This window comes from Pinus tabuliformis, chromosome 4_1 (assembly GCF_031772625.1).
Source record: "Pinus tabuliformis cultivar Carrire ecotype Pingquan chromosome 4_1, CPIR1, whole genome shotgun sequence".
Classification (NCBI taxonomy): domain Eukaryota; kingdom Viridiplantae; phylum Streptophyta; class Pinopsida; order Pinales; family Pinaceae; genus Pinus; species Pinus tabuliformis.
In genome coordinates, this window is record NC_142303.1 from 200,108,528 (window position 1) to 200,123,135 (window position 14,608).

The 14,608-nt window shown below is 37.8% G+C and overlaps 1 pseudogene; it reads left to right on the plus strand.

Moving 5' to 3' along the window:
- Positions 1-6,897: 6,897 nt before the first annotated feature.
- Positions 6,898-9,495, plus strand: LOC149174914 (importin subunit beta-1 pseudogene; annotated as a pseudogene).
- The last annotated feature ends 5,113 nt before the right edge of the window (positions 9,496-14,608 follow it).

The following is a 14,608-nucleotide window of genomic DNA, read 5'->3' on the forward strand; positions in this document are numbered from 1 at the left end:
TATTTAAACAATAAATTTATTATAATGTATTATATGCTTCTATTAACAATAGAAATTAAGGGTTTGACTTTGATCCTCAGGTCAAAATTAGCCGTTGCAATATTACCGTTGAGTCTCTGCACACTCTATTTAATCAAGCTAAACCAGATTAGTTCTTCAACTTGTCCTGACGATGAACCACACTGGTTGGTTCGAAACGCGTCGACAAAAGATTGGTTATGTGATTTTGCCAAAGATTATCTATACAAGAATGGTCTTCCCATTCACATCATCCTATGTCCTGAACTTATCGAGATCATGCTGGTGACACACTATCAACTAGTGGTGGTAAAGTTCATGGAAAGAAGGGTAAAGTTAAGTTTCCCTGTAGGTTATGTGAAGGGAATCAAACCATTCACATTTGTCCCTATCTTGATGAAGCCAAAAAAGTGTTGGATAATATCCTGCTTCACCGCAACGACTTCCATATTGTTACAGGAGACAATCGCTTAATCCTTCCATAGTTGATAAAGTGACTGACCCAAATCAACCGTCGGTCAAACCCACTCTCTCTGAATGTGAATGCCATGAGTCTATACCTAACCGATCACACATCGAGGAAACAGTTGACTTGATTTCACCTTCAGTTAATCATACCTTTCTCGAAGAGATTGAATATGATACATCTCATGTTATTTTTGTTTCTTCAAATTCCAATGGGCTTGGGGGCAATCCTCTTGTTCCATCAAGAAAAGAGGAAAATCCTTCCATTCTCATAACTCAAGGGGATAATTCTCTCGCTCTTACGATGCCCCCTCCAAGTAGTCTAATCACTTCCTTTGATTGGAATCAACTTGCAGGATTCCATCTTATTTTTTATGTGCCTTTCCAGATCATAGTACAGGTTTGTAATATGATTGTATCTGGCACTAATATAGATAAAGGTGCATCTGTGAGTATCCTTTCCTCAACTGCCTTGCAAGCGCTCGGATCACTGTCGCTTGTTCCTCTTACCTAGAATTTGTTGGCTTTTAACAGAGGAACCAATCAAACATTAGGGATCCTCCCTCAGTTGCCTATTACCTTGTGATGAAATATTGTTTATCTCAATGTGATGGTAACCCCAGGCCCTTTTGATTACAATTTACTTCTTGGGCGCGACTATGTTTATGACATGGGAGCTATTGTTTCAACACTCTTTCGAGTGATGTGTTTCCCACATGAAGGTAGAATTGTCACCATTAACCAGATTTCATTTCAAACCTAGTCCAAATAAGGCTTCCCTCCAACCATCTTCCCTAAATGGTCTTTTTGTACCAATGGTATCATCCCTACCATAGGTTAATTATGTGGCAACCCATTCCATGCCTACATTAAGTGACGATCAATTTAGTGATTTTGTCAATTATGTACTGGGGGCATTTGAACCAGATCTCTCTAATGGATTCTTTGCTACGGATCCCTTCTAGAGCATTGTTCTCCCATATGATGATAACCTCTTTGAAGCCACGACCACTTATGAGTCGTGAAACAAGGGATGAGGATTGTTATTTTACTGTGCCAACCTCATTAAAAAAATGAAACAGGTATATGAGGATAGTTCTTTTACTATGTTAACCTCATTAAAAAAATGAAATGGGTATATGAGGATAGCTCTTGGTCTTGTGTCAACCTCGTTAAAGAATGAAACAAAGGATATGAGCATAACTCCTTGTCTTGTTTCAAGCTCATTAAAAAAAGAAACAAGCAATATGAGGATAGTTCCTTGTCTTGTGTCAACCTCGTTAAAAAATGAAACAAAGGGTATGAGCATAGTTCCATGTCTTGTGTCAAGCTCATTAAAAAATGAAACAAGGAATATGAGGATAGTTATTTTACTGTGTCAAGCTCATTAAAAAATGAAACAAGGAATATGAGGATAGTTATTTTACTGTGTCAACCTCATTAAAAAAATTAAACAGGTCCTAGAGCATAGTTCCTTGTCTTACATCAAACTCATTAAAAACCGAAACAAGGAATCTCAGCAGAGTTCCTTGTCTTGTGTCAAGCTCATTAAAAAATGAAACAAGATCCCCTAGAGCAAAGTTCCAATTCGAGTCTTTGATTAGATATTGTAAAATCCCAGTCGAGTCTTTCAATTGATCTCATAAATTAACCTTCATTCCATCCACCTCATAGCCACGAGTAGTCTACTTATGCGAATGCAATGAAGCTTGGAGGGCATGCACCTAGAATTTAGTCATCATGCTTGGGGCATGTAAACGGAATCCAAACATAGTTTTTCATTTCAAGCTTGTGTAAAAATGAAACTGAATCCAAGCATAGTTTTTCATTTCAAGCTTGTGTAAACATGAAACTGAATCCAAGCATAGTTCCTTGTGGTTCAAGCTTCTGTAAAAATGAATCCCTCTCCATTTCAACCCTTGTGATTTCCATTCTATCAGCCTCTTCCATCAAATGAGCCTTGGTTATTCTCTTTCCATCATCGCTATCTTCTTGGCCTATCATACGCTTTCACTTGGTTGTTTTACACTTTTTGAGGAACAATTGCAATGAGTGATCTTATTAGCCAGCCTCTCCACATAAATCAACATGTTTTGAGAAAGTTTAACATCACTAGAATGAGTTGCTATCCTAGACACCACTCGTTCCTCAAAGTGGAGTCTTCTTTAAGCTCTTTTAAAACTCTCGAAATATGAAAACATTGACAAGCACTTATCCTTTTTGGCTTGTTAAAGGATTGGAAACAACATCTACTTAGTATAATTTTAACCCTTTTCAAGCTGAGATAGATTATTTATGAAAAAGGAATACGTTGACCGAACATGGTCAATAGATTCTCTCACATATTGTTTTATGCTTTTTTGGACTTGAGAGACAAATCTGCAAAAAAGAACTTGTGGACTTTTCTTTTTGTCCCTTTTCAAACTCTCTAAACATGAAAAAGACTGAGTTATCTTTGTCATTAAACTCGTTAAAACATCAAATAATGACAAACTTGTCCATCTAGACAAAACCAAGTTTCACCTTCGCTAGAATCGTTAAAACATCACATACCGATGGATTCACATGAAGGGTGGAATTATACAACAATCATGTCTTATCCTCCTCAATATTGATAAAAAATAAAGAGGTGTTGGTCAGCAATGACAGGGGAAAATGCGAAAAAAGGGTAAAACACTTTATGGTAGCAAGTCTCTCTTGAACATGACACTTTCACTTCGTCATTGTGACTATTTGGGTTGGGTTATGAGGTTGATGGTTATCATACCATTGGTCTATCATACCATCCATCACTTTGTTTTGGGTAAATGCTACCAATTCATTTCCATCTCACCAACATGTTTAAGAGAAGTCATCCAATTAAAATTCATCCTGTTACAGATCCATTTGGGAATATAACTGTCATCATCTAGATTAGTATTTTAGGGCTCATCAAATCCTAATTTCAGTTGATACATTCCCTAAACAAGTCAACCTTTTGAATTCCTCCTTTCGAGACAATTTCATAACTTGAATACATCCTGAAATGATCTCTAAAGGGACCAGCAGAGGTAGGCTCATGTAAGGGTGTTTTGTAGAGCAGTTAAGTCCATGCCAGGGTGCTCTGCAGAGCACTTAGGCCCTCTTTGACATGCGCTTGGTGAGATTGAGAGAAATTGACATAGGTTTGGGGAATATTCTTATCTCTTGGACTCTTCTAGAATTTTCCCTCACTTATCAACTCCTATGAGCTCAAAAATGGATGAGGAATGAGTTAAGATGCTTCTTATCCTCTCATCCCCTCCTCAATGGAACTAATTCTATGTATGGAAGGCCATTCAATACCCCCATTTATGACATAACATCCTCCATATTCCTATAAATTGAGCACTCATCTAAGTGATCGGGGGTTCGACTATGTTGAATTGTAAGGAGATAATGTGGCTATGAGAATGGACTTTGAGACAAGTATTATTATGCTACAAGTTTGTCATGCTTTTGATGTGATGTGGATGGGATCAAAGCTGGAGGAGTGACTTCGAATTAGACTTGATGGTTGTAATTCCTTCTTCTATTCAATAAAGTATTTGAACCTTTTTCCCATATGATTATCTTGTTATATGATGCTTATATATGTGAATGTATCTCATTCCTTTCACTTGTAACCAATATATCTTTTGCTTTGATCAGTTCTTTGTCTTCTGTTGATGTTTACATGTACTTCTCAAGCGTGTTAGATACAGGAAGGAGCGATAGGATCAATACAAAGGAGAAAAGACGAAAGTGAAACTACAAGTAGGTCTTTTCATCCTCTTTGGCTTATCTATTGCTTATAGGAAAAGGCTAAAGTGCTCTAAACTATTGTTCTAGATATGGCTACTTATCTAGAGAATTAGTATTTATTCATAGATACCAAATTCTCCAAAACAAGGGGAAACTAAAAATTAAATAAAAAAATTAGATAAAAAAATTAAATAAATATAAAGCATATTTTGTGCTTATGTGATTCATAATATAATGTTAATAGAGAAATCACATAGGGAACAAAGGGTTGACAGCTTTCAAACCTTGATCTAGGTTCATCAGTTTACCCTAGCATCTCTAAGATTTTTATAAATTTTGGTCACTTGATCTTGCTCCTCATCATGGTCATGAAACTAGATCTAGGTTTGAAAAGCTTCGACCCTTTGTTCTCTATGCGATTTCTCCTGAAAATATGAACATTAAAATATAAAACATATTTAAATAATGTCGTTTCATAAATGTTGGTTCATAAAAAAAAATTCATGTTATCCTTATTATGATGCATCTATGGTGGTACATAATTCAAAATTTAATCAATAGGGTATTTAATTTTTTATCCCTTTTACCCTTGATCCTTACATGTGTAGAGATATCATTTTATTAGCTTATAAAGTACAAGAGAGAGGGGTCTTCCTCTTTGACATATTTGACTACACATGTTAAACAAATTAATTATTTTCTCATTGTCTAGAAAACCCCCACCACTTCCTCCCTACTTAAAACTAAATTAATTGAAAGTTAGTTATGAGTTATTATTACCACTTGTATTTAGCACCTTATCTTATTTAACCCATGGTATTGTATTAGTGGTTTAGGAGACATATTTTCCTATAAAAGGGAATTCTATGTGAATTAAGTGCATTCATAGTAGTGAAGCGCTAGTTCAATTGGTGGAGTCCCCTCATTAAAGCACCGTTTCTATTTGAGAGGTCAATAAGTTTTGTTGGAGTCTTGTGGTTAAAGCACCTTTTCTATTTGAGAGGTGAATACCTTAAATTCTTTGAAGGGAGGTTCAATTCTCTTTCCACTCTCCTACTTAGGCTTCTTGGTGGCCCAAAGGGAAATAAGTGATCAGCTCTATTGTGGATCCTGGGAGTACACATATTCAATGGAAATAGTCACGAATGTGTGTCCCCTCCTGCACTCCTGGTACTCAAGGAGAGAAATGAAGGTATGGATGAAGGTATGGCTCATTTTAAAGTGTTATTTAATCCACCGATCACACTTATGTCACTATTACTATCCTCTAATTTCTCTAGGATCTATTGCTTATTTGTATCTCTTCCAAAACATTTTATTACTTGTATATTTCAGTGCATATACTTGGGTTGAGGCATTTTATTTTATGAAGAAATTGAGAAATGAGAGATATATTTTATTAATTATTAATTAATGATTTTTATTTATTTTATCCCAAAAGGTAGTTTAAATTTCTTAAGCTCATTATGAAGTATGGTATAAAACATGAAATTCAACATTCAAATCCTCTTGGGTGAGCAAAAATATATATATATATATATATATATATATGAAGTGTGGTAAATAATAAAATTTATAACTTGAATAAATCTAGATTTACTGTTATATACCTAGGGGGGATAATATGGGGTACAAAGGGAGGTACCCAAGGGAATAATGTAATAATGTAATGGGCCCATGGTATTAGATAGATGGTATTGAGGGAACCATGGTAATTATCCATGGTATTGTATGTATGAGGCCTATATAGAGGCTAGAGACTCCACATTGACGGGTGTCAAGGATTATTATATGAACATGCATATGGCTTGTGAAGTGTTCTCCTTCCTTAAGGAGTGAATGTATTGCGTTGCCCTACCTTAAGGGTTTTGATACCAATAAAGAAGCATTTATATCTATTTATATCTTATTATTTCTTGGTTTTATTTTCATTGTCTTATATTTTCAGATCAGATCCATAACAAGTGGTATCAGAGCACTTTCTTAGGCAAAAGTAGGGAATTTTTCTTATTTTTTCTAGGAACATTCTAGGGTGGCGAATTTTCAGATCAAATATGTATGTTTTGGGGAAAAATCTACAAAATCTAATTGCATATCTGGATTCCTTGTGAAAAAATACCCGATTTAAAAAAAACAATTAGCCGAATCAAAGTCTGGATGAAGGAGATATCACTGATCTAAAAATCATTGGTGTCGAGGCAGTGAGTTTGTAGTGTAGATCTATACGTTTTGGGGAATAATATGCAAAACCTAATTGCAGATCTGGATTTTTTTTTAAAAAATACCAAAATTCAAAAAAAAAATCAGTTGAATCGGAGTCCGGAGGAGGGAGATATCGTTGATTTAAAATCAGTTATTTTTTCATAAATGTTTTGTGACGGCGGGACAGTTGCAGCATAGATCTAAAATTCCAGTGCTTGGATCGAGATTTCTATCACATGGGAAAATGCAGAATGGTTGTTCCATTTCTGAAAATAGGTAATAATATGGATTTTGAGCAATATCGACTAAATTGTGACAATTTCAAATTTTCATCAAATTTTTTTGTGATGGGAGGCCCAGATCAGAATTTGAGGGATGACCCGTGGTCGGGTCCCTCTTGATATATACAGAAAAGAAGTTAAAAAGATTGAAACCCTTCAATTCCCCATAATGTCATTGGAGGTGACATAGATTCTCCTGAATGCCCAGTCCGTGGATGGCGGGGTTGAAAAGCTCGCTCAAGAGAACCTAAGATAGTTTCAAGACGAGAATCTCCCGTGAACTTGCCGATGAGGATAAGCCCGTTGAAAGCTGGAAGCTTGCGGGGTTAATTTTGAAGAACTGTTTGGATGCCAAGGAAGTACACAGAAAATCCCAGCTAGTTCACGAATGGAGATGTCTGGACTCTTTTGTGAAAATGCATATTAAAGGTTTTCTGATTAAAACCCTAGGTTCCCCTGTTACCGATGTTGGTCACACATATAGGCAGGTGATTGCAAAGGCTGTAGGGATAGAGGTGGGTTATGGTGAGTGGCCTAAGCTGCTTAGGGTTATTTTAGGGAACATAGAGGTCTCCCAGCTTGCTCATCTCAAACAAGTGACCCTATAAACCCTAAGGTTTGCTTTTGAGGAGGTTTCAAGTGAGTCCCTCGCTGAGGATCAGGTGAATTCGATATTGACAGCAGTGATACAGGAAATGAATTCGTCGGAGGTGAATGGCCATGTGAGGCTGGCAGTGATAAGGGATCTGCACAATGCTCTGGACTTTGCACAGACCAATTTTGACAATGACATGGAGAGGGATTACATCATGAGGGTTGTCTACAAGGCGAATGCTTATTCTGACGTGAGGATTCGACAAGCTGTGTTCGAGTGCTTAGTGTCAATTACGTCAATGCATTATGGGAAGCTTGCACCTTATATGCATGATATATTTGTGATTACAGTGAAGGCAGTTAGGGAAGATGAGGAGCCCATTGCTCTGCAGGTTGTTAAGTTTTGGAGTTTGATCTATGACGAGGAAATCGATATACTCGAGATGTTTGGGGATGATTTTGATGGTGATTTGGAGGAGGTGCCATGTTTCTATTTTGTTAAGTAGGCACTCCATGCGCTGGTGCGGTTGTTACTAGAAACATTGTTGAAGCAAGAAGAGGATCAGGATCAGGATGAAGGTGCTTGGAATCTGTTGATGGTAGGGGGCACCTGCTTGGGGCTTATTGCGAGGACTGTGGGAGATGATAATGTGCCCTTGGTGATGCCATTTGTGCAAGATAACATATCTAAGCCAGATTGGCGATGTCGAGAAGAAGCTACTTATGCATTTGGTTAAATTCTGGAAGGTCCATCACCTCAGAAGGTTAGTCCACTTGTCAATGTTGCGCTAAGCTTTATGCTTAATGCAATGAAGGATGAAAATAGTCATGTGAAGGACACCATGACCTGGACACTTAGTAGGATTTTTGAGTTTCTGCATGGTCCAACAGTGGAGACTCGTATAATCATGCAATCAAATCTATCGCCCATTCTCTCTATCTTACTTGAGAGTATGAAAGATGCTACCAATGTGGTAGAGAAATTCTGCGGTGCTTTGTATTTTTTGGCCTAGGGATATGAAGATGCAATAGTGAGTTCTTCTCCACTTTCTCATTTTTTCCACAAGATTTTACATTTTATTCTTGTTGTAGCCCACAAGGAAGATGCAATTGATTCTAGGCTTAGGGTATCTGCTTATGAGAAGTTGAATGAAGTTGTAAGATGTTCGACCGAAGAGACTACACCCATAGTAATGCAGCTTGTTCCAGTCATGCTAATGAAGCTCAATGAAACCCTTCAGACACGAAGACCATCTTCGAAATATAGGGAGAAACAGAGTGAGCTATAGTCCCTTCTCTTTGGCCGCTTGCAGGTTATTATTCAGAAACTGGGAGCTCCTCAATCAACAAAGTATGGAATTGTATATTACTCTGATTAGATGATGAATATCTTCTTGAAAATATTTTCTTATAGGAGCGCCATGGTTCACGAGGAAGTAATGTTAGCCATTAGGGCACCTGCTTCTGTAATTGGCATGGAATTTGGAAAGTATATGCAAGAGTTCTATAGAAATTTGGAAATGGGTCTTCAAAACTTCGAAGAATATCAGGTTTGTGCTATCACAGTTGGGGTGTTTGGTGATATTTGTCGAGTAGTGGATGACAAGATGCTGCCTTTGTGTGATGGCATCATGTCACAGCTTCTCAAGGACCTTTCAAGCAATTAGCTCCATCGTTCAGTAAGACCCAGAATATTTTCTTGTTTTGGAGATAAAGCTTTGGCTATTGGCGAGCATTTTGGGAAATATTTGATTTTGCAATGACCATGCTTCAGAGTGCAGTAGAGATCTCAGTGCAGTTTGCAAGCCAAGAGGTTGAAATATTAGAGTACACTAATTAGCTATGCAATGGAATCATAGAAGCCTATTCAGGCATTTTCCAAGGTTTCAAAAGCTCCCCTAAAGCAGCATTACTAATGCCTTATGTAGGTCACATTTTGCAATTCCTCGAGAGTACTTTTCAATATAGGGATAGGGATGAATCTGTCACGAAATCTGCAATTGGAGTTTTGGGGGACTTGGCTGACACACTAGGAAAGAGTGTTTCCCCTTTACTTTGGTCTTCTATATTTCCCAAAGACTTTATAAATGAGTGCTTATTATCTGATGATCATGCAATTAAGGAAACTGCCCAATGTGTTTAGTACACTATCATTCAAGCCCTTTCAGCCTGATTTTATGGCCTAAAATGCTTTGGTTTCTTTGGCTAAATTAATTTCCTTGGGTTTTCTTTTCAACCCAATTACCAGCTCCTCACTTTGTCCAATAATACAATGTTATGGAGTTTACTATCATGGTTGAAATCCCCTAATATTGCAAATCATCAGCTTGAGATGTTGGATTCGGTCAAGAGAAACCATAAGGAAGGAGAACACTCCACAAGCCATATGCTTGTTCATACAATAATCCTTGACGCCCCTCAATGTGGAGTCTCTAGCCTCTATATAGGCCTCATACATACAATACCATGGATCATTACCATGGTTCCCTCAATACCATATATCTAATACCATGGGCCCATTACATTATTACTAACTACTTGTGGTCCCTTACATGATATGGGTTAACCACTTTATTTATTACTATGGCCCATCCCATTATTACATTATTCCCTTGGGTACCTCCCTTTGTACTCCATATTATCCCCCCTAGGTATATAACAAAGATGCAATTATTTTGCACTCATTTCCATACGCAGGATCATCTTGTAGACAAGTGTTGGACTTTGCATCCAACAAGTCATCGATGACATTTGAAGAAAGTGGAGAGAGATTTTAGCAAGAATGGAAAAGAGGGTTCCATAATTGATGTGGATAAGGATGATACACAAGACAAAGTGCAGCTGAAAGAAGCGCCATTGAAATGGTTTGTAAAGAGATGGTTAGATATGTTAACCAATTAAGGCCTTGCATTTCTCTTGATAATTGATGCAAATATTGTCTTATTGATGCATTTCCTTGTTATTTGGATGCATTTATTTTCTCATGAAAGTATGCTACATATTGCATGAAGCAAGATGTTGGAAAAGTAGAGTTATGTTGACTCACTTAGATGTAGCAAAGATGGAAATTTGCAACTACAAATTTGCATGCATGTTCCGTTCTTGAACTTGCATGTTTACAGTAGGAAAGTGTTTGAAAGTGGAGTATGTTGACTCACTTTATTGTAGAAAAGTTGATCATTTCATCACTTTAAGTACTCGTACGTACCAATGGGATTCTTGTACTTGTGATTGTACTTATGAGAGAGTTGAGAATTGTTATACATGCATGAGATCTAGTGTGTGTGAACAATGGAAATTTTAATTGTTTCATTGTGCTTGAATATGCATGAGTGATTGACATATGTTGGTTGATTGCACATGTATTTTGTCAACTTGAGAATGTTGATCATTTGCACATGCATGAGTGTCAGCTTGTGTGGTCAAATTATTGGTACATGTGTGTTATATTGACTTAGAAGAGTTGATTTTGTCTCCAAATATGAAAGGGAGATGTGACAAATTGTTTCATGAGAATGTGGAATTCTTCTCGTAAATCGTCAAGTTGTTGTACATGCTTTCGCTTGACTTGAAAGTGAGTTGTTTGAAGAAGCATGTTTTGTCGACTTGTGTTTAGTCGATGGTTTATACACCAAAATGTAAGAGTACATGGTGATGTTAACATGATGTGACATTTGTTTCTTTGAAGAAGCAAAAGGAAGAGGTCGTCCAGTTATATTTTTGCATGAGTGTTTTTCAAGATAATGGTGTTTCTTATGACAAGATGTCGCAAGATTTTGGAAGGTGCGCACTTGGGGAAGAGGCTCATGATTAGACTTCATTCTCAAATCATGACATGAGCATCATGTTAATACTGGAGGATGACGGAATCAAGAAGTGGAAGTGGACAAAAATGCCAAAAAAAATTGGAGCCATTGTAGACCATTTGATGACATGTTGAGGCCAAGAAGTGAAAGATATGGCAAATGCATTCTTCCAAATGTGGAATTTGGAACCATGGAGGTAAAATAATGGTCAATTATTTTCTTGTTATTACTAATATTAGAACTCATTGTTGTAGTTCACTCAGATGGGCTTAACTTGGAAAAGTGGTTTCCAAGGAGAAGCTTGTATCGAATGCATGTGTTGCAAAGGGGGAACATGACTCTCAGTGGGAAGGTCATCAATCATCTTTCGAAGCATTGAGGGATCGATTTGGTACAACGAGGTGTTTAATTAGCAAGTAGCCAACAAGTGTTGGATTGGGTCAACAACAAAAGGAGAACATTGGTTGAAGTGCCAAGCCATTTGCAAGGCAAGGCATGTGAGTGAACCCTAATGGTTTTCATGGATATTTTTCCAAGTAGAATCAATTGATATAACTTGGGAATGAGAAGATTATTTCAGATCTCATTAGATAACCAACTTTTGTGGGTCCAAAAGCCTGTTAGTGGGAAGGAGTGATTAGAATCTAGATTAGTGGAAAGGAGTGAGTGTATCGAGAGGCAAATTTTGCACTAGAAATTTCATGGATGGCTACTTGTTGCTTCATTTGTCAATATATGTCAAGGAAATTTAAAAATATTCAGTGATCATTATTATAATTTTGGCATTTAGGTTTAGTTCACAATTGGATCGAGTAAAAACATTTATTTTGGTTGGTATATGGCATCTACATGATAAAATCTAAGGTGGCAAATAAAATTTGTGTTTGCTCTTTGATATAGCTCATTTTAATCGGACTTATGAGTATCATTCATTTATTTGTGATATGGTTATCTCTTTTGTTTATCTAATGTAATCAAGCTTATGCATATCATTTATTTATGTGTGATATAGTATCTTTTGTTTATCAAGGGTATGTGTGTCATTTATTTCTTTGTGATATAGTTATTTCTCTTTTCTTCATATTATTAGTTATGAATGCCAAGCTAATTCATTAAATGTTTTGTTTTAACATTTTGATTGAAATTCTGTAAATTAAAATAGTTGAATTATTTTTTAATTTATTTATATATTTAAAAATAATTGAGTTATTTTTCAATTTATTTATACATTGAAAAATATATTTTAAATAAGAAAACATTATAAACAATCATATTTTAAATACCAAAGAATCATAATATTATCAAAAATATATTAAATTAGCCAAATTAACCATGAAATCAAATTTAGTGTATCACTACCATTAGATATAAAAAATTACAATAATATAAACCTTAGTATGATACAATGGATATCAATTGAAATAGAATCTTGACAGCCATGACATAAACTTTTCTTATTTGGAGGATTATTACTTGGAAAAATATTCACATTTAAAAAATGATATTCAATGGGAAATTCACTACCATTAAATATAAAACTTTACCATAACATAAACAATTGCATGATACCAACAGAAATAGAATCTTGATTGCCATGATATAAAATTTTCGTGTTTAAACGGTTATCAATTGGTAAATGTTCACATTTAAACAATGATACCATTAAATATAAAAATTTACCATAACATAAACTGTAGGGGATTATGGTAGGAGAGCTAGGAGACGGGCGGGAAGGATGAAGGCGATCGGAGGCAGCAGGAGTCGACCTGAGGTCACCTAGGCCTGTGGCCTGGGTAGCTGCATTTTCAGGTTCCAGACAGGCTTTTGGCAGAAAGCAGCAGCAACGGTTCGGGGAGCGACAACCGGTGGTCTTTACGAGGCGTTGGTCGCTTAAGGTTTCTTTTTTGGAAGGGCCGTTAAGGTAAATCTAGAGGTTATCTACGAAACAGAGAGGTTAAACTTCAATCCGGAGAGGCAGTGGAGGGCTTCTCTTTAGAAGGGTTGTTAAGGGTTAACCGAAAGGTTATCTGTGAAACGGTGAGGTTAATCATCATTCCGGAGAGGCAGCGGCTACTTACTGTTTTGGGGAAACCGGCGTTCCACGTTCTGAAGCGGTGTCGACAGTAACAGCTACGGGCTGCTAGCGGTGTCAAGTATTGGGCCTTTTACTGTTTTTTTTTTTTCACCATGTTTAATCCTACCGATTCTGTTGACCTAGAACCAGCCCCGGAGGATTTACTATCAGTTTGGGGGAAAGATGTAACGGCCCAAAACTTGGTCAAGTTCTTCGGGTCAGATGGCAGTCATGCAGCAGTGGAGCCGGCTGTGGAAGGTGCGTCGAACATCAAGAGGAAAAATGAGCAGCTAGAGGTGAAGGCGGGCGTGGATGGGTCGTGCCTCAAAGGAGGGAAGGATATCCTCTCACCGATCCTCCCGGAGAAAAGCTTGCACCATGTTTCAGTCGGTATCCATGGCAGCAAGCTTAGATCTCTCTCAGGTCCAGCCAGGTTATTAGGAGGGCTCGAGGACTTTATAAACTTCCCGTCCAAGCAAGGTCTCTGGAGATCGGCTGGTGGGGTTTCGAAGTCAGGGAATGCTGGAATAGACGGGAGTAATCGGCATACAGAGATTAGTCGCTCTCCCTTAAAACAAGATCCCAATCCCAATCGAACTCTAGAAGGGCTTCTCACTGAGGGAAGTGAGGTGGTAAGGTCCGGGAAGGTGGGGAAACCTCGAATCAGCAGAAGGGAAACAGGGATTCCGGGGCATGGGGCAGCTGAGAAGGTGGTTTTGGACGCCGGTCGTCAGCCTGCTTGGGGAGGAACAACGAGTCAAGTCCCTGTAGATAACAGGGTGGGTCATCAGGAAACTCAAGGAAATGCAGCCCCTAATCTCTTAGGAGGGGATGTAGATCGTGGACAGGATAAGACTGAGGCAAATCGAAAGAAGGATTTTTCCTTAAAGAAGAAGACTATTGGAGGAAACCTGGTCCTCGGCATGGATGTCCATGTTCAGGATGCTCTGACAGTGGCGGAATGCACCCTTGTAGGTCGAATCAGAGGGAAGGCCCTATCTGGCAAGTCATTGAATCAGTGGGCGGAGACCCAATGGAAAGAATCCTTGGCAAATTCTTTCAGAGTGGCTTTGTTAGTGAAGGGTTGGTTCATGGTCAGTTTTGATAAGAAAGAAGATGCAGATTGGGTAGCTGAGAGGAACTGGGCTATTGGAAATCACCCGGTCATGTTTCAGAGGTGGTCGCCGAATTTTGATGCAAAAAGGGAGAAGGCGGACGAATTCCCAGTATGGGTCAGAGCACCTGGTCTCCCTCCGTTCCTGTGGGTGGAATCAGTTTTTAAATCCATAGGGAATTTGTTGGGAACTTATCTTGAAGCTGATATGACGTTCCTTCACTCCTACGAAAGAACAATGGCACGGATCTTAGTTCGATTGAATCCTAAGGATGGGTTAGCGGAGTCTATA